Here is a 23,735-nt window from a genome sequence, read left to right on the forward strand (position 1 = left end):
CAGCAAGTGTCCCTGCACATGGCAGAGGGGTTGGAATAAAAGAGGCTCAATCTGGAGAGAGAAAAAAAAATAAAATCCCTGTAAGGATCATTAATCACTAGCAGGTTTTCCAAATATGTCATGGGATCCCTGAACCTGGATGTGTTCAAGACCTGAGGGGTCACAACCCAAAGCACAGCTGTCACCAGCCCCTCAGGAAATGTTCTCTAAAATCCCACAATAGAAAGCAGTGCCAGTGGAAAACGTAGCAAAGATTTTCAAAGATGCTACAGCTTCCAAAAGCTGCAATGTCAAAACCACTTTTTGGTTTCATCAGTTCAGCATTTCCACAGACATTTATTTTGGATAGAATAGATTAAATCTAGTTGGAAGAGACCTACCAGGATCATCAAGTCCACTTCAGTGCTGACTAAAAGTTAAAGCCTCTTAATGACACCATTGCCTGTTTGTAAGGTGCTGACCAACCTGGGGCATTGACCACCTCTCTTGGAAGATGGTTCCACTGTTCCTCTTGAAGGGTCATGAAGATTATTCTTTTGCCAGTATCATCTTCTTACACTTGTCCTCATCATTTGCTACTTGTTTCTAACAAAAAAAAAAAAAAGAAAAAGAAAACCTAAAGACCTAAAAAAGCCTAAAACTCTGCCATAGCATATTAAGAAGGATTTTTAATGTTTTTAATGGAACAAAATAACAATACAGAATATAATATCCACAGCATGTGCTTGGTGCAATGTAATTGCTCTGGGATACTCAATTCTTTTCATATAAAGCAGCCCTACCAACCCAACCATCGAAACAACTCTAATATTTTATAGTGAAATTAAACTGCAGATTAAAACAGATGGTTCGAACATTTCATTACCAGCTATGGTGCTTATTTGCTGACCATTGGCTGGTATATGTAAACATATAAAAAGCAAAAGAGCCCTTGGATACAAACCATACTCTCCTTCAGCTTTCCATTCATGGTTACAGCATGGTTAAGAATGTTATGGATCCAGACAGGGTCTTTAAATGTGCTGAATTCAATTTACTTGTACCGATGAAAGGAAGAGGTCATGGAAAGTGCAGAATGGGTGGGAAGAGTATAAAATATTTGTTAACTGTCCTGCCAATACATTTCAGTTCACAGCTAGGCAGGTCCAGAGCCTTCTGCACCCTGGCACCAGGCTTCTGCCAGGACACCTTGCACTATTCCAGGGTGCTCCAAACCCTGCCCAACCTGGCCTTCAACACCTCCAGAGACGGAGCAGCCACAGCTTCTCTGGGTAACCCGTGCCAGGGCCTCACCACCCTCACAGCGAAGCATTTCTTCCTAATATCTAATCTAAACCTACTGTCCATCAGTTTGAAGCCATTCCCCTCTCTCCTATCACTCCAGGCCCTTGAAAATAGTCTCTCCTTCTAAAACCAAAATTAGGTGACCCCAGAGTCTTCTCTTGTTCAGGTTGAACCATCCCAATTCTCTCAGCCTTTCCTCATAGCAGAACTGTTCCATCCCTATAAAACCAATTTGGTGCCTGCAGTGGACTCACCCCAACAGGTCCCAAAGGTTGGCTCTGTTCCTTGTTCCTGGGAAGCACAGACCTGTCTGGCAGCTTCTGACAGAGAGGGCAGCACCACCAGCCCACCAAAAATCCTGTCCTCACTGAATGAGTTAACTCTGCCTTCAGAGCCATTAAATAAAACCTTCACAATTACAGCAAGTATTTCCCCATGCTTTCAATGTACCAGCTGCACTCAGCAATGTTGCCCCAGGTATTTAATTTTTCAGATATTGTCAAACAAACAGAAATCTACTCTAAAAATAATTACGAACAAATCTATAAATGTATTTAGCTTTGGCAGAACTGAAGTGAATAGATGTTTCTTAAAAGTGTAGAAGCCATGCCTTCAGATGTTTTCCATGCTGGTTTACTGCTGGGTTGGTGAAAATGTAAGGTTTTCAGGGAGCACGAGGATGAGCCAAGGATATTCTGTTCTACCTCCACTGCATGATGCAGTAGCATCATGAAGGAATATTAGCACCCAGCAAGAACACCACATGGGCATTACAACCTAAGGACGAGGATAGGACACATATCTCCTTTGCTGACAGTATGTACAACAATCCCAGTCAGGATTTCATTCCAAAAGTGTAAAGTCTGAATGAGCCTGGGCATCTGCTGCCCAAAAGATCGAAAAAGAGGTATGTGTTTGCACAGCTTTAGGGAAAAAAAAAATAAATCTCTGGTCCTAAGAGTCTTGCAACACTCTTGGATAGCTGCAAAAACTGGAAAGGTTCTGGGGGTAGATACAGTCAGCAAAGCAAACAAATAGAAATCATCATTAAATTTGCCCTCACTCTCCCAGTTCAGTGTTGGAGCTTCTGGAGGCTTTTATGTATTTGAGATCTAACCAGAACTTCCAGCTATGAGGGCAACATCTTTTCTTGACTGGTACTTCACTGGGCTTGCTGGGAGCACTGGTCACAGCACTGCTCCTGCTCAGTCACTGACCAAGGGTGAATTACCCCAGACCCTGGGAATAATGGACATCAATCACACAGGACAGTGCAGGGCCTCATTTCCTGCACAGGGGCTGAAACCATGAAACAATGATGTGCAAAGACACATTCACAGGTGTCCACATCTGCTTCCCAATTTAAAACTTAAACTCTGGTTCTACAGGGGCTTTAAGGAAACGATCATCCAGAGAGGAAAGTACAGGGGAAGGCATTAGAGGCAGAGAATCACCTCCTTGTGACACTGTTCTTTCAGGATCATAGCAGCATCTTCAGACACATAATCCTTGATCCCTGTGTGTTAGAGATACCATGCAGAAAAGTTTTCTCAAAGAATAGCATATTGTTGACAACAAACTAGAAGAGCTATTTAAAAATAAAATACCGTACAATGCATGCTTAAAAGTGTAAAAAAAAAAAAAAAAGATTTGTATTTTAAAAATCAGTATTTATCAATAGTCCCAGCTATAACTGGGGATTCACAGCATGGATGCTGAAAGAATGGAGACAGCATGGTAATGAAAAAAGCGTATCCATCATCAACAATACAATACTTACTGTGACCTAAGGTCAGGTTTGTACAGTTACACCAGATGTTAGATTTCAGCTGTTCTTTGAAATGAAGAAACACAATGGTTACTATTCCTGTAGTGTTGTGGATTTCATTAAACAACACGTTTATCTTTCAGCTTTAAAATGTAGAGCAAGATTAGGATATTCTAACATTTAGGTTTCAGAAGGATCCAGTAAGCATAATATAAAGTAGGGGGGTGGCACTATAAAAGAATTACTATTTTGAATGCAACAGCCAGATCTTTCCTGTGGCAAAACTGAGAGGCAGCAAAGGGGAGGGTGAAAGAAGCAGATGCAGTAAATAGCTCTAATGGTGTGGCTGTTTATAAATCAGCCCAGGACAGGGTGTGCATGGCCCTGGGGATGCCCTGCCCTCTGACACTGCAAGAGCAACTGTGACTCTGAACAGGACTGGCTCTTCTCTGTGCTTTAGCTTTTTTTCCTCTTTTCTTCCTTCTCAACCGATAACAGAGGAGTGGGGCCATCATTAGAAGAGCCTGACCTGCAAAGAGGCTGGAATTGCTTAGGGTTTCCTTTGGTCATCCCCTCTGAACTAGACTGGTCCAGCCCTGCCTGCTCCCCTGCCTCTGAGCTCAGGCCATTTCTTCAAATAGGAAATATCCCCTTTCCACAGGGAAGGGAATATTCCCCTTTACTTGCTTTATTTAAGGTCCCTTTAGCAGTCACTATGATTTTTACACAGTTGTATATATACTTTATTATACATGTATGTATATATAGGTAAATATAGTACATGCTACACATATATATTTATACATACATGCATGCATATATACACATATACACAGCCTTAAGAAATAACTGCCACTCTGAAATCATATTCTCAGTTGTTACTATTAATCAGGAATACTTACATTCTCAAGCTGAACAGAAGAGATAAAAGACAGGCTTACATTAGTTACCAAGAAGCCTTTAGATTATCCTCTCCTCTGTCTTCTTCAGCCCAGAACTTTGCATTGTTTATAAACATCCCCTGTTTTGGACAAAGTAGGTAAGGCAGAGGAGCAAGGTCCATGTGCTGAATTATTTCATTAAAAATTAAAGCTTTGTAAAAGTGTACACATTTCATTAACTTCGCATTGCGGGCTTTGCAAATATTCTAAGGGATGCTAATCTCCTGGCTTTAATTAGATTGAAGGTCTCTTGCAAAGGCTATCATTTTAATATAAAATGAACGATCTTTTAAGCTTTGTGAATTAGAAAACAAGAACTCCCATTTGAGATCAACAGTTACACACTGAAACAAAAGAGGTTTGGAGTTTTTGCTAAGTTAAGGTTTTTGCACTACCTCCTGTGCAATTGCAGAAGTCAGGCAGTAACATTCACTCTTCACATCTGCCTGGGGTACGCTCACAGAATCATAGGCTGGCTTTGGTTGGAAAGTTCCTTAAAAGATCATCTTGGTCCAACCCCCAGCCATGGCAGGGACACCTTCCACTGTCCCAGGTTTCTCCAAGCCCTGTCCAGCCTGGCCTTGGACACTTCCAGGGATAGGCCACCACAGCTTCTCTAGGCAACCTGTGCCAGGGTCTCATTACCCTCCAACAGAAGAATTTCTTCCCAATATCAAATCTAAACCTCTTCATTTTGAAGCCATTCCCCCTTGTCCTGTCACTACAAGCTTTTGTAGATAAGGTCTCTCCATCTTTCTTGTAGCCCCCCCAGCAGACAGAGACGCCCCCACACCCCCTCTCCTTGACAGCCAACACCTCTTTTACACTAATTCCACACCAAAACTTCCCCTAGATCAGGGCCTTGCTGGCACACTGGCCTTGTCTCTTCCTCTAATGACTTTCTGTGCAATATCAAGCTGACTCCCAGAGGAATTACCCAGAGTGACCCATGAGGAGCAGTTCTGGAGGGGACAGGAGCAGGGCTCTGCCTGTGGGACACCACAGGGGTGGCCTGGCTGTGAGTGTGGGATGACATCTCAGCCCAGCACTGAACTTATCCTCCCTACCAGGGACTGCACTGAACTGTTTCAAATCTGCAGTTCTCATCTGCCCCTGTTCTCCTGCTATTATCCCCTGCTAGGAGGCGAATTTTTATATTTCTGACCAAGATGCAATCTTCTTTCCCTTATCAAACATAATAGAAAATGCTGTAGTTACAGAATAACAAACTCATCTCCTGGATAGATGTCAATCTATTTTTAAGTGTGGGATCAGCCTGGGAGCTGCCTGTGACAGCGTATCACTTCATGCCAACACGGTGCCTCCTCATTTCTTATTTCACTCACCTCCAGCCCCCTGCCTTTGGTGCCACATTGCCTTGGGCGTTGCTCCTTTTCCCTCTTCAGCTGGTTCTCCTCTGCATGCAAAGGGCCTAATCCTGCCTGCTCCCACCTTACCAGTTCCAGTTTAGGTGAATGGATACTCCTGCTTTTTGTGCTGTTTCTCTTTTGGGCTTCAGCCCTGTCCAGTTCCTTCCAGCTACGCTCATCCAAACCCAGCAACTGCTTGTACAGCTGTGCAATTCAGCTTTGCACACTTTGCTGCTGGACTTTTGGACCCATAACACTCTTATAAACAATCCTACTCTGTCCTTTGAGGATCACATTTTGGAGGTGAATATATTATTCATGGAATCATGGAATGGTTTGCGTTGGAAGGGAGCTTAAAGCTCATCTTGTTCCAAACCCTGCCATGAACTGGGACATCTTCCACTGTCCCGGTAGCTCCAAGCTCTGTCCAGCCTGGCCTCAGGTGCTGCTCTGGGCAACCTGTACTAGTGCCTCACCAACATCACAACTAAGAATTTCATCCTGGTATCTAATCCAAACCTGCCCTTTTTCAGTTTCTTTATAATCAGATACAGGGCAGGCTGCTTTATGGAATCTGACTGCAGTGAGAGTCAAAACCCCTTTACTCACACTTGTGGGGAACAGACATCCAAACCAATTGCTAGCATTAGATCAAGTTGGAATAGCAGTTAATTAAATAATGACTTTTTTCCTTTCTTTCAGTTCATCATTCATACCAATTGGGTGTACAGACTCTTCAAAACTAAGAGGGCTAAGCTCCAAGTATAAATTTAATTAATCAATAATTATAATTTTTAAACAATCTTGATTTATTAAAAATTGACCTCCAGAAAAAGACCTGACTCCATTAATGTCTGCACTTAGTTCTCCGCTGCTGACAGTCTTGCTGGGCAAGTTTCCTTTAAGAGCACAAAGTCCTCAATTTCATTTCTCCAGTTCCCTAATTTTGATTCAGAGCCACATCTTTGTTTAAAGGTTTATGTAGATAAACCTCAATTTTGTCAATCTCAATTTTGTATAAGAAGTAGGATCAACTTCTAATTTCCAATGTTAAATCCTATGCTCTACTTTCCACTGCAATATTCTTGAGATGACTGTTCCAGGTTAGATCCCATGCTGGGTTCAACACTTAGAATAAACTAAAGTAACAGTAACTTCATTTACTCATTAAGAACACAGGTTTGCTCTGAAACTGCCTGATATGCAGTGAGCTTTCAAACTTCATGTGAAGATATGCAGCCGTGGCATGGACAATAGCAATGACATTGGGGACTGCCTAAAATATGAATTCTCTGCTTTCCTGTTGCTTAAGGACACACAATAATGCAAGTAATATTTTGTGATAGTCTGTATATGAAACAGATATGAAAGATCTTCCCAGGGAGTGCCCAGCTGCTTGATAATGGGATGTTGTTTTAAGCACCTAGTGAGAGGTGAAAACTTACCAGCCACGCTATTTTCGTCAGTATAGAACCTATTATAAGTATTCCTGGGGCTGCTGTTACATACCCTACCCAAACATCAGCAGAGGATCAGCACAGGGGCTTGAGGCTGCTGGGCTGCCAGGATGCTGCACTTCCCTCCTGAGAGCTTTGATCCATGAGGGTGCAACTGGGTGGTGAGCTCCAGAGAGCTCTGGCTGTAGGAAAAATAAAGCTCTGGCTTTTCCAACCTCACTTCTGCTGCAGACAACCAGAAACCACAAGCATTGCATTCCCCTTCCTTGCAGAGCAGTGCCAGAAGACACATGCATTAGCACGGCAGATAGTCAAAAGTTATTTAAGAGTGTGAGAAATGGGCACACTGGAGTAAAACCAAAGTCCAGTGAGAGCATTAACCTCTGGGGTTTGGTGCCTAGGAGAAGACAAGGTGCACAGAAGATACAGCACCCACTGCCAGCCAGCCAGGGTTAGCTCCCCTCGACAACATCTCACTCTTCACGTGTCAGATCGACCTAAAAAACCCTTTTCCTCTACGTGCTCTGACAGGTGCTGTATTTGAACAAATGTTAATCGACAGCATATTAACTCTGACGGCTTCAGATCACCGAGGTATGTGTCTGAGTTTGCATCTCCTGCATAAACATTCCTGACTCTCATCTGCTTTGATCAGTATCACTCACTCTGTGATCCCTGCTCTTCCCCAGCGTCGTGACAAATTTTTGGTTCCGTGTCAACATCAATGTCTCAGTGGCTGTAAGGGTAGTTGAGATGGGCCACTTCATCTCAGTATCATCCTGGTGGTTCAGAATTGATCTGAGCACACTCTGAAAGTTTTATGAGCATCCCATTGCCAGGGATTTTTATGATCTGGAAGGTGCAGGCACATCTCTACTACCACAGTACAGAATGGAGGCAGAGAGGGCTACAGCACACTCGGACTCTTTCCTCCTCATATTTCACTTCAAAATCTCTCTTATTTAACCACGGGGCTGGAAAGGAGGAAGATTTGTGACATTTTTCAGGCCAAGGTAAGACAGTATAAAAAATTAATTACAGAATTACAGAATCATCAAGGCTGGAAGAGACCTTCAAGATCATCTAATCCAACTGTCTACGTCATACTACCATGATAACTCCTATACCATAGCCTAAAGAAGGAAAATTCCCAATGAACAGGCTTGGAATTACACTTTTTACAGGGCTCAGAATCTGACACATATTCAATGGGACTTTGTCGTTTGTGTTTCTGCTACTGTTCCCCCCTATTTTCTTCTTGAAAGTAGTGGAATTCCTATTTGGAAACAAGACCCACAGCTTAGATCCATCAGCGTCAATAAAGCTATGCTTATTTCTACCATATGAAATTCTGCCTTTAAATTTTAGAGGATATAAGAAAATGCCCTAAAAGAGCTCTAGACTTTACAGTTCACTGATTCTCCTCTGTCTTCAATTCCCTTTGCCCCAAGCTATTACCTCAATCTGCTTGTTGTTTTTTTCCTTCCCCTAGCGACCAGTTTACATCTCAGGTATTTAGAACAAAGAGTATTGTTTTGATCTGTGTTTAAGGTAGCATTTTCTAGAAGTCACTTGAATCATAGTTAGCATTCTGCCTTATTTTTTTTTTTAATAAAGACAAATGTTATCTTTTTTTCTTGTATAAGGACAACTGCAACAGGCAAATATTCTAGTTGTTAGAGTATGCCACCTAAAAACTAGGCTCATTTTCAAACCACATGCTCCAATTAATAAATAAAGTCTATTAGTACTGAACTATTGATCAAACATAAGAATCAGGGATTCCAGCATCATCTCTTTCTCTCTAGGCTGCTACCTCCACCAGTCCTTACAAGTTAACATTTGAATTGGAATTAGCCCTTGTAATTACATTTATATTAATAGAATTAGAAGGCAAATGCTCTTCTGAGTTTTATCTTTGAGTGATAAACTGAATTCTCACTTCAATCTATTGCGCTTGCACAGAGATTTACTGTATGTGAACCTCGTAGTAATTTTGAGACTGAAACTTGGGCAATTCTAGGGACAGACAAGATCAAGAGACAGATTTGTCTGCTCTCAGGTGGCTGTGCCCCACAAAGCTTTTCCTTTCCAAAGCCTTATTGGTTGCTCTTAGCAGCCCTTTCTGTAACCCAGTCCTTGCATCAACTGCTTAGTGTGTACAGAAATGTTTATATCCCTTGAGCTTGAGCCTCCTTTAGTTTCTCTTCATTTTCCTTTCTTAGAGCCTGTCCATTTGTTCTTGTATTTGACACTAGTTTTCTGACATCTCTCCTAGCTATTCCCCTTAGAATCATGTATAAAATAATGATGTCCACCCTGAGCTTTCCTCTCTTCAAAAAGCACTGACCTAGTTTCTCTGCTTTTACAGTAGAAGTTCTCCAGTCCCATGTCAACGAGGTTGCCCTGACATATCTTAGCTCTGATAGTTATCTCTCTCTTTTAATAATGGCATCCTGAATGGGGATTATTTCCTCTAAATGCATCTTCATCTGTTCCCTGTAGACTATTTCCTTTTGAGTTACTTCTGATTGATCTGTTTTTGGTGGTAGGGCTACGCAAAGATAGCTCTGATCTTTCTATCCAGGGCCTGACCACAGGTGATGATTCCTGTGGACTTTGGCCAGAATTGGAGCCTTTGATAACATATTCCCCAAACCTGTATAAAACACAATGAAAAAAGCCATAGTTTAAATTGCTCTTTCTTATTATTAATGGAGCAGATCCTCAGCAAGAGTAGTGGGTCACTTAAGTCCTTGGATGTGTGCAGAGATGACAATATTGCCTAGTAGCTACAAAATCGTTATTTTTGTACAGCACCACTCACTTATTTTCCTTCGTTTGCACTACATTCTTTCTTTTCATTATGTCCAGGCTGACCCTTTTTCCTAAGGACCTGACCCTCCCTCATCAAAGTGAGGGGGAGATTTCACCTAGGCTTCTGCAGGCACATCATGAAGGCCTGGCTTTTACTTTGGGTAAGTTTTTAGCATGCTTTGGTTTCTTTATTTTTTAAATTCACTGCCCATTCCCTTTCATTCCTCTACCCCACTTATTTTTTTATTTATGCTTTTTTTTTTTTTTTTTGTATTCTTTATGCTTTCTCATTGACCTCTGACTGACAAAGGGCTCATGGGCTGTAGAAACTTCCCCTCATCATTGACTGTGATGCTGCTGCAGGGACTGGAGCCACTCTGCTGTCCCTGCAGCCTGGCAGCCTTTGGCTACAGCACAGCTGCCTGCCTTTGGATTGATGTTTGGCATGGTCCCATCACACGGGGCTGAAACAGGAACTCCAGTGCCTTGGGTCTCTTCAGGGTCTGCCTGCTGGTCTGAGCTGGATGGGCTGGAGGTGAGGCTGCTCTGGTTTATGTTTTTGAGCTATCCAGAATGGGTAAGAAATTTTCCTTTCTGATATTTATTGAAGAATGGAGGTGTCCTCCATCACCTGCCTTACTTCAGCCTCAGAAATTCCTTGCACCAGCTGGTTGCTGTGTAAGGATCATTTCTACTGTGCTGTTTGGGAAAAATAAAGTTGACTTCTATACAGTTTTTCTAATTTTGTGTGGCAAAAAGCAACAAGAACATTTGCTAATTCTGTTTGTACTGGTTGCTCCCTGCAGCAGGGGCCATCCTGCCTAGCTGGGGAGAGGGTGTTGTTTTGCAGGGTGTTAGCTTCCATCACTTGGGATTTGATATTTTTCGCAAGTGGGTGCAATCTTCATTTATGCTGATTGATGTCCCTTTTTTTTTTTTTTTTTCCCTAAGAATAGAATGTATCTATCTACCAAAAATGTGCAGCTGGTTGGGTAGTTCTTCCAAGTGCTTTCTGTGGAATGAAGGCAGACCAAAATGGCAAAGACATAAATAATAGATTCTGTCCCACTGAAACCCCTGGACTTGTTCCCCAAGCCTGTCTTTTATGTAGATATATTATCTCACTGAGAATTTCTTGTCAAACTATGTTAAGTAAATAAGAGAGGTGAAATATCAGCAACAAAGCTAACAAATGGAGCCGAATGCTCCACTTGAAAGAACAGATCTAGCTGTTTACCATGCTAATCTGAAATGAAATGAAAATGTATGTTTTTCATCTTTTCAGACAACGATCTTCAAATACAGGTAGCTAAGGTCTTTAACAACACAGATTTATTTTTTTTTTCAAGAAAAACCCTATTGTGGAGGTATTTTATGTGTCTGTGTGCCTGGATCAGTGTAGAAACTGAAAAATCTATTATGCTGATAATCTTACCAGACTGAGCCTTTTATCATAATATATTTATGGTTTAATTTGCCTGTTTTATATGTACCCACCTTACATTCTGATGCTGCGAAGGGGATGCAGACACTTCCACATGCTCTGAGGTTTATGCTCCCTTTGCCATACTGAATCCCTTCTCATGGCTGCTCCAAGTCTGTTCCAGTGCTGCCCTCATGGCCCCACTGTGAGCCCCTTATACAATCTTGAGCAGCAACCAAGCCAGTTAGTTATTAGAAGGCAATTAGTAGTTAGTTATCAGTAGCGTCTAATATTCGTTGAGTTCCAGTTAGTAATTTTTTGATATTTGGGGAGCCAGAGACTAACTGGGTGTTATTCTTTGCTTCACAGAGATTAAGCTCGATTTGCAGCCTGGTCCCAGCAGCTTTCCGGAGGGAACATCCTCCCCAGACAGGCTGCACACTGCTAATTACAAGGGAAATCCTGGCAGTGTCAAAGCCGGTGCCAAAACCTCCCTGATTGCAGCGATGCCGGGATCTCACCAGATGTCTGGATTGTTTATCCATCTGGGGGTTTCTTGCCTGGGTTGTTTGCTGGCCGGCCTTGACCTTCCTGGGGAGCCAGGGCTGCTCTCCCACCTCCGCAGGAGAAGGGCTGGCTGCTTCTGACGCAGCTCCAGCCCCCAGCCCCAGCCCTGGCTGACGCATCTCTGGCGTTTTCAGCCTGTTAACATCCAGAGAGGAAGAGAAGTGTCTCATCCGGCTGTGGCTGTCCTTGCCTTTCCGCTCCTGTCACCCAGACCTGGCACTGGGCTCCCCAGCGACCATCTGCCTGCAGCTCTGCAGGGAGCACTGCTCCACGCAGCGCCCAGACAGACAGACCTACGTGAAAAGATGGTGCAAGCCTCGAGGAACCTAGTTGTTAAAGAGAGACAGGAATATGCAAGTAATTTAATTTTTCATGCAAAACTCTGCTAGGAACTACTAGACATTCCAAAATGTATTCCAAAGAAATGCAGAGATAGATTCCCGACTGGCATTAATCAGTGCTGATTAAGTCATGAAGCTACCCAATTTCTGCCTGGTGAGTACTTTTCCTGTCATTGATTTATTGCCTTCCTTAGAAAAATAAGACCTGGGAAATAAAGAGTTCAAGTAAATTTGCTCAGTTACCCGGCCAACTGTTGACTGTGGTACCAGGGATAATAAATGTTCAGGGGAAATTCCTCGTGCACATTCATGCACTGAGGCCAAGAGCAGAGGTGTCCCGTGGGCACTCCAGAAGCTGAAGGACACAGTTCAGCTGCAGCAACACATTCAGGGCCTGGGAAGAGCAAGAAGAAGATGAGGACAGGCTGCCCAAGCTCCCTGGACACCTCTGGGGACACAGCTGATGACAGGTGCCTGCAGACAGCCTGGTGCACCTCTTTCCTCACTGGGAAAGAGGGAAATGTGGTTTTCCTCAGCCTGCCATGAGAATGGCTGTGCTCATGGGTGAGATCCAACACTTCCTACCAGTATTCCTGTTGGTACCTGGCCACCAGGTGCTGTTTCTTTCCTCGTATTTATAAGGAAACTCCTCAGTGTGTATGAATCCAGGCTTGCAGGCTTGGGCAGTGAGGGGGTTATTGTTTTCCTGCAGACACATGGCATTATGGTTAAGTCACAGGATATGCTAACACCACCATCTGGATTTGTTTTTCAAATGACACCACATTATTTGTTAAATACTCTCTACCTCATCTTCTTTAAGATATTTTAAGGATAATTCTGCAGAAGTGTACACACAACAATTCTTATCAGCTTTCTTTTTTTGACTCACCTGTTTGCCTACAGCTCAATTTACAGCATTTTTTGCATATTTTCATTAACCTGCTATGACAAACTACTTTCATAAATGCATGAACTACACAGCATGAAGAGTACAGCTGCAGGAGGCCACCTGCTAGGGACAGCATCTGGAACTCTCCAAACAACTTAAATATTTTGATTTTGGGGTATCTCTTTTATGACATTACCAATGGATCTGGGTCTTGCAGGAGCTTGTCCCTTAGAAAAGACATTAGATCCTTTAAAGGACGTATATCACCCATTCCTGAGCAGTTACTAACACTTCGGAACAGAATTTAAGACATGGTTAGCAAATCCATCCATTTGCTATAGTAATTTGCTAAGTATAAGAAGGACCTTTGGTTTAATATGATGGAACAAAGTGAGATAGCTCTACAAGATACAGTTAAATTGCAAGGAAAGGATTTCTTCACACATGGTCTTAAATCCTATCTCCCTTTTGCCTGTCAAAGGCACACAGACCCTTTGTTTCTCATCCTATGACTCAGCTCAGGTTGAAAATCCCTTGGTGTGCTATAAGTGCTTTCACACGGCCAGAAGAGGAGCACTTAGAGCTCTATTACCCAAACTGTGCACACACTGACCACACATTTGCTGTATCAGGTGTTTAATGAAAGCTGCCTTGCTACAAACATGAGCCTATTTGCTCGCCAGTGGCTCCTGTCACCAACCTCATTTAGTGACAATGAACAAGAATTTTTTTTTTTCTCCAAACCAGAATATTTACATATTTCAGCCCTGAGGCTCAGCCCACCCCATCCTTTACTCCAGATCTTTGCCTCTGCACCACTGCACTAAATAAATTAACAAGTTATCAACAAGACTGCCAGGCCACTATGGGCTCCCCATTACTGAGGCTGTCATTGCCACTCAGGGCTCTGCTGGAACGTGACAACTTCACAGCAGAAGGTCACTCCCCCCAGTCACTCTCTCACTGCTGCTTGGAGGCAACTTTTCTGAGAAATGATTTGTTATGGTAGAATCCAAGGCACATTTGTTAGTTAATTCATTCTGTAAAACTCAAATGAGATGAAAAACAAGCATAGATCTGACAAATGGCATTTAATTATGTCTGAGCCTAAAATTCATAATACATATTTATGCTGCCCTAAGTCATTTGCAGCCAAGGTCCCTTTTATTCTCATAACTGAGTCCATTTGCTGATATGGGAAAAGGGTGTTGGTGATGGGTTACTCCATGTCCTTTCACTACTTTGTGCCATCCCCTGCTCTGAACAGGCCATGGACTTTCCCCAGGTTTACAGTGCAGCAATTCTCTAGGTCTTATTATTCCATAGCCCATGCAAGTAATCCAAAGAACTTACAGGTGCCCAATAATTTTATCTTGAGAAATGAAAATTTCTAATTTCTGACAACATATTTATTTTGACTTCTTTGTAGGTGATTGTTTGAGGCTTTGGACCTTGGAAGATACCAGGACTAGGACTGTGTCCCTGTCCCTACAACCTGCCACTGTCAGGAAAAGTTGCTTACTACAGCAGAGGTGGAGCTGCCTCTACAGTGATACAAGGAGATAGGGTCAGCACAAGACAAGTAAAAACACGTTGCACTGATGGTGCAGAGGTTTGAGAGAATGTGCAAAGCACAGGCTCCTGGGAAATGGACACTGTCACATGCGGCTCGTTAGCACACTGAAGCTCTGACCTAGCAAATATTTACATGCACTTAAGTGCACATTTGAAAGGGCTAAATATACACCTGCTCCCCGCTTCAGCTGCCAGACATCTCTAGACTCTGCATTTGGTGCAAATGTCTTTGCCTCAGAAACATATGCTGCAGTTTTTCTGAAGACGTAGGTGTATTTTTATAATGGTTTGATGCTGTTATTGTAAAAGTAAGCTTTCTTTTTGAGTTCTTCTCTCAACACATCATAGAGTATCCAACCAGCATTCTGAGCAATGTTTGACTTAGGAGAATTTGGGGCTCCTCCCCCTCTCCAGCTTCCTTTCCTCTCTGCAGAGCCAGGTACCTTGGAAATACTGCCCATGACCATGAGGTCAGCAAGAGCCTCCTCCTCCCCTGCCCGGAGCTCCCACTGCAGCCTGAGCATCCCTGCCTGTGGACCACCTCCACCACGAGACAGCAGCCCCAAAGAGCCTCACCTGATCTCCTAAACAATCAGCCCTGGCATCTCAGGAAGAAGGATCTCAGGATTTCACAGCTCCTGCTTGACTGCCATGCCAGCCCTGCCTCTCCTGCTGTGGGACTGCCAGCCTGGGGAGCGCTTTTCACCCTCACTGCCCTCACTGCTCTGCTGAGCACCCAGCCACCACCTCCTCCCCTCCCCTCTCTCTTGGCACGCTGCCACCCAAACCCACTGGGGAGCTTCAGGATTTTTTATTCTCTGGTGGGAAATTTCATTTGACCCTTTCAAGTGGGACAAGAAGAGATATTAGATTTGTTGACAATGAAGTGCTTTTATCTGAATTCAACAAAAGAGGTACAATGAAAAGATTGCAGCTGTTGAACAAAAGCACTGCACCTATTACAGAGTTCATATGCATTTACAAGTGGCACATCAGTGAAGGCTCTTGCAGATGTACCCTCCTTCCAGAGAAGACTTGTTAATCTCTCCCTCAGCTCTGCCTGCTGTACATACCCTTGGGAAAATGTGGTGTTTGACTGTCTTGCCTGATCTTGCAATGATAGAACTGCTATTAGCAGGTAAAAACTACATGAAGGTGTTTTATCTTTCTGTAAGTCTTACAGGTCTCCTTGATGCACGATGGGACAGCAACAGAATCGTCAGGTTGTAATAAAATTCTAAGGCCACCATTTCCCCAGTGAATAGATACTACTTTATGCACATATTTAGAAAGATGAAGAGGTAGACAGAAAAATAGAAAAATAATATCATAGATGGATTGGTAGGTGGATAGACTTCAGTCAGAAATTGAATTACATTTGCACTCATTTTCCTGTCTGATAAGGTCACACAGCTACTAAAAAAGTATTTTCTAAAATTTAAGGTAAAAAATCAACTCTGTCAAGAAAGAACTCAGACTTGGCAATGGAAACTTAAAGGAGCCCCAAATCCCACATAGCTGTTATCTGACATCATACAGCAACTGCACACGGTAGAAATGACAATGGGGCATCTATTAACTAGAGAAAACCCTGATGAAATTTGTGGGCTTGCAGTCAGTCAATCCTGCAAAAATAGCAAGTGTGAGCCCTCATGCCAATGAACCAAGCACATGGGAGCAGGATTGGAAAGGATCAGCAAATGCTTTGCAAGCTCACCAAGGTGGCCCAGGCACTGGGTCAAGAGTCTGAGCTAAGAGTTAAAGAGAGCATGACCGTCCCTGAATTCCTGCCCTGTGGCAGTGCCCAGCACAGCTGGCGAGTGCCAGAGCCCCACAAGGCAGATTTAGCTGCTGCCAGTTGGACTTTGCTCAGAAACACTCTGAGAGCCCAGTCCTGCTGGAGCACAGTTTGTGTTGGCTTCCCTCTCCCCATGGCCCTTGCTCAGGAAATGGAGCAGGCACCAGGCAGGCTCCACAGGCGTCATGGCACTGGGTGTCTGCAGAGAAACATGGAGCTCTTGAGCAGAGGGAGATTCCCTGGCTCCTTTTTGAGGTCTTGCATTCATTTACAAATTACACTGGACAAACAACAACCATTAGGATTAACTAAGAATTTATTCCTAGCACCTTGTCCCTTTGTAAAGTCTCAAAAACTTAATTTGCATCCTTACATATCCAAGCAACAGATTTCTACTTAGAATAAACCATGGTTTCTATATTCTAAGCAACAAGAACATGTGCATTTCTTGATTTACAGTTTTTTTGCTAATCCTAGATTATCTTCAAGATCATGAGAGCTGTTACAAAATTCAGATGAAGAATGCAAAACTCACCCTCTAGATTCAAAGCCACAGACCCCCTGCCCCCAGGACATTAGAGATGCCTTTCTCACCATGCTGGATTCCAAGTGCAGAGCTCCAGGTGCACCACTGTGGTTCTGAGTGTGAGGTTCAGAGCACTTATGTGGACAAGTGGTGCCATTCAGCAAAGCCTGCAGCAAAACCGTGGAAATTTTTCATTGACTTCTGCACAACTCAGCATTTGCTTTGCACTAATGAATGAAGTAAATGTTCAGCTGATTATTTCATGCGACTTCTACTCCCAGTATTAAACCATTGCTTCATTCTCTATTCCTGTGCCCTTACCAAATAGTAGTAGATTATTTTATAGGATAATCTAATTTTCCTTCCCTTCTTCTGATGCCTTCTAAGGCAGACCTGGAGCTGGCAGAAAAACAAATGCACGACCAATGAGCTAGACCTCATTAGAGCAATAAGGGATTTAGGGTCCTTCCTCATCCTAAGTGGCTTTGGCAGTTTCCTTTTATTCTTTAACATTGTATTATTTACACAGCTGCTCCACTAATTTTTCTTGTTATATGTTTATTTATTTCTTCCTATTTTTTAAAAAATATTTAGTTTTCTCTCTTTAGATTTTAGAACGGCATCAATTTATTTTTACCTCTTCAAAAAATTATTTGCTTGTAATTAAACCTGCAAATCTAATAGTGCCTAAATGTAAGAGTGAACCTCTGTTTATGAGGGAGGCACAGGGACAGGTTTTGAAAGCTGAACCACATCATTTCATGATCCATAATCAGTTTTTAGGGGTTTTCTGTTATTATTTCAAGGACCAGGTGTCTAAAAAGGTATCATTTTTCTCACCAGCTTTTGCTTGATGTTTTAAAAAAGGTATTAATGCAGCTGTAGAGGTTATAGCTGAGCGTGTGACTGCCCGCTGGATTTACACGCGCAATTACCCCAAAAGCACACAACCCTCCAGACTCACACATGCAAAAAGCCTCTTGGCTGGAAAACTCTTGGCATGGATGCTCCATTTCCATATGCAGTCACACTGAATATGCATATACATTAGGTGCAGGAGCACACATACATTTTTCAAACAGGAGGCCATGGTGTGAACCTGAAGAAGAAAAGACAAATGCTGCGAAAAAAAGGGGTTTAGGTCAAATTCAGTGAGCAAGGATGAATCTGCTGGGTTGTACTCACGTGCCTTGTACCAATGCACATTTTCTGCAATTAAATATGCAAAAAGGTGTGGAATTTTAGGGGTTTTTTCTTTATGCCTTTACATCCTTTGAAAATTTATAATCTTTAATTTTCCCTTTCTAATTCTAATAGATGAAAACCAGCCCAATGTAAATTTTTTGTCCAAAAGAGACAAGTCAACTGAAAAAAAAAGTGTTTCTGAGTATTAACATGTTTGAAAATCAGGCAACCAAAGACTGTAAAGATGGACCTAGGTGTCTGAATTTAGACACCTATTTTTTAAAACCTTGGCTTTGAAAATAAAGTATCTGAATGTATATAGAAAATATAAATCACCAGTCACTTTTATTACATGTATGTTTATATAAAGACCTTAGAACACATTTTTAAAATGTAAACGTTCCTTAGTATGTTTAACTATGTGTCTAAAGAAGATATAGGACAGAAAGAAAACAAAATTTGACAAATGTTTCTGATCAATCCTGAAGAAATCAATAGGAATTCACTCACAGCATGATTTCATTTAACTTTCCATGCTAGGAATAGTAACCTGGCCTTCTGTTAAAGCAAAAGCATTCATACTTCTTAGCGATTTAATTCTCATGTCAACATGTATCAGGCAGGCAGAGAATGGTTTGGAGACTGGGAGGGGAAGGAGGAATGGATGGAAACACACGGAAATTGTGTGGACTGAGCTGTATGGTTGGGTGACTTCATTTCACCAAAACCAGTTTTTAATAGAAAACGGAGTTTTCATTGAGATGCATATTTCCCTTTCCCTTTGAGGTAGCAGAAAGTGTCTGTTTCTCAAACCATCTTTTAATGTTTGTTTGAAAAATATCTAATACCCAAGAATAGGAACAGCTTGGTGGGGAAAAGAGAGAAAAGCCATTGAATCCTGAGCACTGCATCAGTTCCTTAGTGGGAGCCACAGCCTGGCTGGCTGGGGTGTCTCCCATTCCTGCATCCATACACCCCGCAGTACCCAGGAGTTTGGTATCTCTCAGTGTGCCACTGTCACACAACAATAAGAGGGGACAAGCCCAGACAACAAGACAATGAAGAAGAGAACACAATCACAGCTCTTGTGAATGAACTTGGGGTTTTTTTTGGCCAAAGGAGTAAGTATTTTGGCCCTTAACTCAAATATCACGACAGAGAATTTTGTTTCAGAAATGTCATCAGGTTTGTTTATTTTGTTTCCAAAAATCAGACTTGAGTGAAGAAAGCCCCTGGTTTCCACCTTCCTAAGCAAGGCAAAACTGCTGGCACTCCAAGCTCCAATATTAAACTTGCTTCTACTCCCTTAGCAGACCAGAACCTTGCATGGTGTATGGAAACCAATGGAGCATTCAAACCCAGAGAACATCTGGTTTCAAATATTTTCTTCTTGCTTTTTCATGGTTGTGCTCCTGGAAGCACATTTGGGTCCACAAGTGCGGGTGTGCACGTATGTCTGTTCTTATTTATTCTAAATATAAACTGTTTTCTGAAAGGGCATTATTCATAGAGAGATGAAAGAGCACTGTCCTTCTTAGAAGTCTGGTTCAAAACCTGAAGTTGACACTGGGTGCCATATTGGACTAAAGCAAAGTGTGGAAAGAGTGTTCTCCAAATTCCGAGAGAATACTGGTTGAAAAGTTATGGGTAATTAAAAAGATCCCAGCTTTCCTGCCTTGTTGAATCCCCAGTTATATATAAAGCAGATGTCATCTTTGCAATATGCAACATGTAGGCTAAGGAACTATCAGCTAGTGACATCTGAGGGTGACACTGCTTTGAAATGCACCTCTCTATCTATGTACACACAAAATTATGTGTGCTCACACACACACAGACTGTGTGGCTTAAACACTATGATTTATTATGATTTTTTCCATCAGGAGCCAGATTTGACTGACCAGAGAATTCATACAAAAAAAAGACAAAAAATTGTTTTACTTTCAGGCTGAACTGATGAGTGAATTTGCCAACGGAAATGCCACAAAATCCAGTTTCAGTCCAACAAGCTGAAGAGGCTCTATTATTATGATCTTTATTTTCATTATTTCTGTGGGCAAGGTATAAAGCAAAATAGCTGTGTCTCTTTAGCTGACTGAACAATAGAAAAGTTTATGCCACTCTTGAGCTGAAATGTTTTTGACAGTTTTCAATTTTAGTTCTTTTGATTTGGTAAGAAATCTGCAAAAATATGATTTTGAAAATCACCAGTTTCATGCTTTATCCCTTTCTCAAAATTAGACTGTATTGTCCAACTCCTCATCACTTACTGTGTCTGAGGGAATCCTAGAAAATAGCTGGGAAGAATCAGTGCTGGGCTGTTGCTTAGAAACTGCCTGGGTTTCTATAATATTGACTGATGTAATAGTTATATTGCCCACTTGCATCTGTTAACAAGCAATACAACAGAATCCGCAGGTACCAATAAAGAAACAAACCTGGAATTCATTACTTTCCTTGAAAATTCATCAGTGCTTTTTCTAGCTTGGCACAATGCTTTTCTCAGGTGCTAATTAATAAAATAGGATATGTACTGCCTCTACGTGTATCTATTTTATTTGGGTTTATATATTTTGCCCCAGGGAAAAGATGTTGTTAAGAATGTAGTGCGTTATTATAATTACAATTTTGCAATGCCATAGAAAGGTATGAGGTATGAGCTGTGGTTCTGTGGGATTTTCTTTGCTGAGAGCTATAGTGTGGCAATATGACCATTTTCTTAATGTGTTTTAAAGAGAAGTAATATGGGTGCTTTTGTAAAATCAGTGGGACAGGACATTTCTGATGAGTGCTATTAGTAGATTCTCAGCAAATCCCAAGTAACAGATGAATTGTCTTACCTTAGTAGTGTCAGCATTCCCAAATCCAGGGGTGTAAAAAGAGCAGATGCAATGATGATAGCAACGAGATGGACTCCACAACCACTCACATGAAAATGATGTACTTCTATATTAAAAAAAAAAATAACTTTAAGGTACAATAATGAAAGTTTCTCTCTTAAGAACAGGGCTACAATTTTTCCAACAAAAGCCAAGATGCAAACTCACAAAGTTGCTGATTCTGGGCTATGAGGAAAGCATCTGAGAGTTAAGTGAACTGGTAACACTTTGCAGCCCAAGCCACAGCAGCTCATTTCTCACCTGAGTGTGACCCAAAGCCCGGTGTAGCCTCTGAGTACAAACCTGTTCAGTGCTCTGGACAGTCTTAGGGCCCTGGCAAATAAGAGAGATGTTTCACTTGTGTACACTGTCCATACAGAACATACTCACTCCTCACGTGGGAGGTCCACGCTGCCGTGGGTACTGCTCCTTTTGGAGACTCCTGATTGAAGTGCTTTTACAAGCCCACCCCCAGCAACTGGCTTCCTGCATTTTGAGGAGACATAATAAAGTGATTGCAGCCCAACCCTCATTTATTAAGTGTGCAGGAAAACACAGGAGGAGTTGTAGGGAAGAGGAGACAGTTACTTTTTGTAAGTAAATCTTACTCAAGGGAGTGCAGCTACTGCTTAGATGGATTACATTTGGCTCTATCTGGGGGCCTAGATTTGTGAGGGAAAACAGTTTAAACTCCTGGTATGCCATTCCACTTGTTCTCAGCAGGCAGAGGAACTGTGTTGGAGTACAGCAAGAGCTGAGGTTGTTCAGTGACAACAAACGCGGGGGCGGATGCTCATCGCCAGGCGTGGGGATTTGGGAATGCAACTCACATTAGTGTTAATGGGAGTTACACGCGTAAATCCCTGCCCTTCAACATGATAATACATAATATACCCCTTAATTTTTAATTCACCAGGGTCTCAATTTTAAAGCATTTTCATATAGTTTGTCCTAATTATAATCATTTTTAATGACAGCTTAAAAATTTCACATGACTGTCTTATCACATACGGTACTTAATTTCTCAAGTGAACAGTTTCCATGTGGTGTATTCTGGGAATTTTGAGAACTAAAACACTAAGGGAAAAACTACTTTGTATAATCAAATGAGATGTTATTATTCCACTATGTTTTATATACACTGGAAGAGAGTTTCTCACAGTAATGGCGACCATTTTGAAAAGTACTTAAAATTGAGACAATTTTTTGTTTTGGAATGTTATTGGCTTAATCTCAGTCTCATGGACCAGGACTTTTGGTCTACCTCTCATGGTCAATATTAGTGTAAATTAGTAGATAATTATTAGTTAGTAGGTAATTATTAGTCAGCACAGGCTCTGGGGAGGTTTCAGCCTACAAGTAATTTTTCATTTTCTCTAGGACTTGAGAAACTCTGAATATACTGCTACAACATTACTGGTTTTATATTAATATATTATCAGTATATTAACATTATATGTCATCTCATTCTACAATAATATACCTATATATTATTATATACAGTATATAATGAATGTATTACTAATACATTAATCTAATAATTATTATATTGACACGCAGCAGGCATTCACACATTGAATCAGAAAGACAAATGGCCAAATTTAGAGTACATCCACACATACCATATCAGATGTTGCCCTTGCCTTCAGCATCTCAACAGGCAGGAAAACTACTGGAGTAACTGGTCCTGCATCACACACATAACAGAGGAGTGTGTGCCATGAGTCCAGCATGCAGAAACATGCCAAGGACATGCCTCACCATTCCACGTGCCCCACAAAGCATCCCTGTACCAGCCCATTGGAACTCAACCACAACAGCCACGGACACAGAATTACACCAGCAACTGCTGCATGTCCCATTTGAAGCATTTCCCTGCTCTCCATCAAGCCCTTTTGAGCTCTCTTATTTCAATTTATTCTAATGGTTTTCTAGTTTGCCTTCATGTTGATTAAACCAAGTCCTGTTTTATTTTTAGCTCTTTGCTTTCAGAGGGAGCAATATATTTTTTACTACTTACAGGTATAGAAAGGGCCACTGCCAGAAAATACATGATTAAATAGCAGGCAAAGATTTCAAAACCCACCTAAGTGACTTAAAAACATAAGTGCTATTTTCAAGAGTGATGGAGGGCTTAGACACCAAGTACCATGTTTAGGAATAGATTTTAAAAAGTAATTACCTACCTATGGAGAGCATGTATGACTTGAAAAAAAATTCTCAACAATTAGCATTAGTAATTAATAATATTTTAAATGTTTGATTTCAGCTGTGCTCCAGAAGTAATTTGTTTAGTCAGGGGAGAAAACACTCCTGTATGCCCTGAGGTTAATAGATTTCTTTGGACATCTTCATTCTGGATAATTTAGGAGTGCAAATAGGACTTGGACTTTTGTCATGAGACTATTCTTGAAAGTTTTGCCTGAAAACAAACTTTGTCCTGCAGTTAAATTTTGGATACGTCTACCTTGCTTTCCATTAGTCGGAAAGAAAGGAAGTGGACTTTATCTTAAACCACACAAAAATGTTGGACTGCACTAGAATGTCTACATCCATGTTTTATATATCCTCTAATTACTGAACAACCATGACTATAGAGGGGAAATAACTTGCCAAATTAGTAGCCTTCAAACTGTCGCTTTTTATAAAGAGTAAATGATAAAAAGAAATGTAGCACTCATTTGTTAGTCATTTTTATGGGTAGCTTTAATCCATTTTGTGCATAGACTCCAGTTGTTGGTATTGTTTCCACTAAAAGAAAAATAATTTGGCTGCTGCTGCAACATTTTAAGCTTTCACTGTTACTATAAAAACAATCCCCAGGAGATTTTTTTTTTTAGTCTCCTTGTATTGCTGGTTTGCAAGGACTTAGGAAGTAAAAGTTTAAAACGGCCTGGTAACAGACAAATCAT

The 23,735-nt window shown here is 41.5% G+C and overlaps 1 long non-coding RNA gene across 2 annotated transcripts; it reads right to left on the minus strand.

Annotated features, from left to right (window-relative positions):
- Positions 1–4: 4 nt before the first annotated feature.
- Positions 5–23,735, minus strand: LOC140684947 (uncharacterized). 2 transcript variants are annotated; one of them, XR_012057994.1, is made up of 8 exons: positions 20,785–23,735; positions 17,724–17,858; positions 16,828–16,926; positions 6,873–7,002; positions 3,955–4,073; positions 3,065–3,118; positions 466–585; positions 5–51 (listed from the first exon to the last, which is right to left on the minus strand). It is a non-coding gene; the product is annotated as an uncharacterized lncRNA (long non-coding RNA). The 2 variants fall into 2 exon arrangements; XR_012057995.1 differs by lacking the exons at positions 3,955–4,073; positions 6,873–7,002.

Source organism: Taeniopygia guttata, chromosome 12, assembly GCF_048771995.1.
Source record: "Taeniopygia guttata chromosome 12, bTaeGut7.mat, whole genome shotgun sequence".
Taxonomy (NCBI): domain Eukaryota; kingdom Metazoa; phylum Chordata; class Aves; order Passeriformes; family Estrildidae; genus Taeniopygia; species Taeniopygia guttata.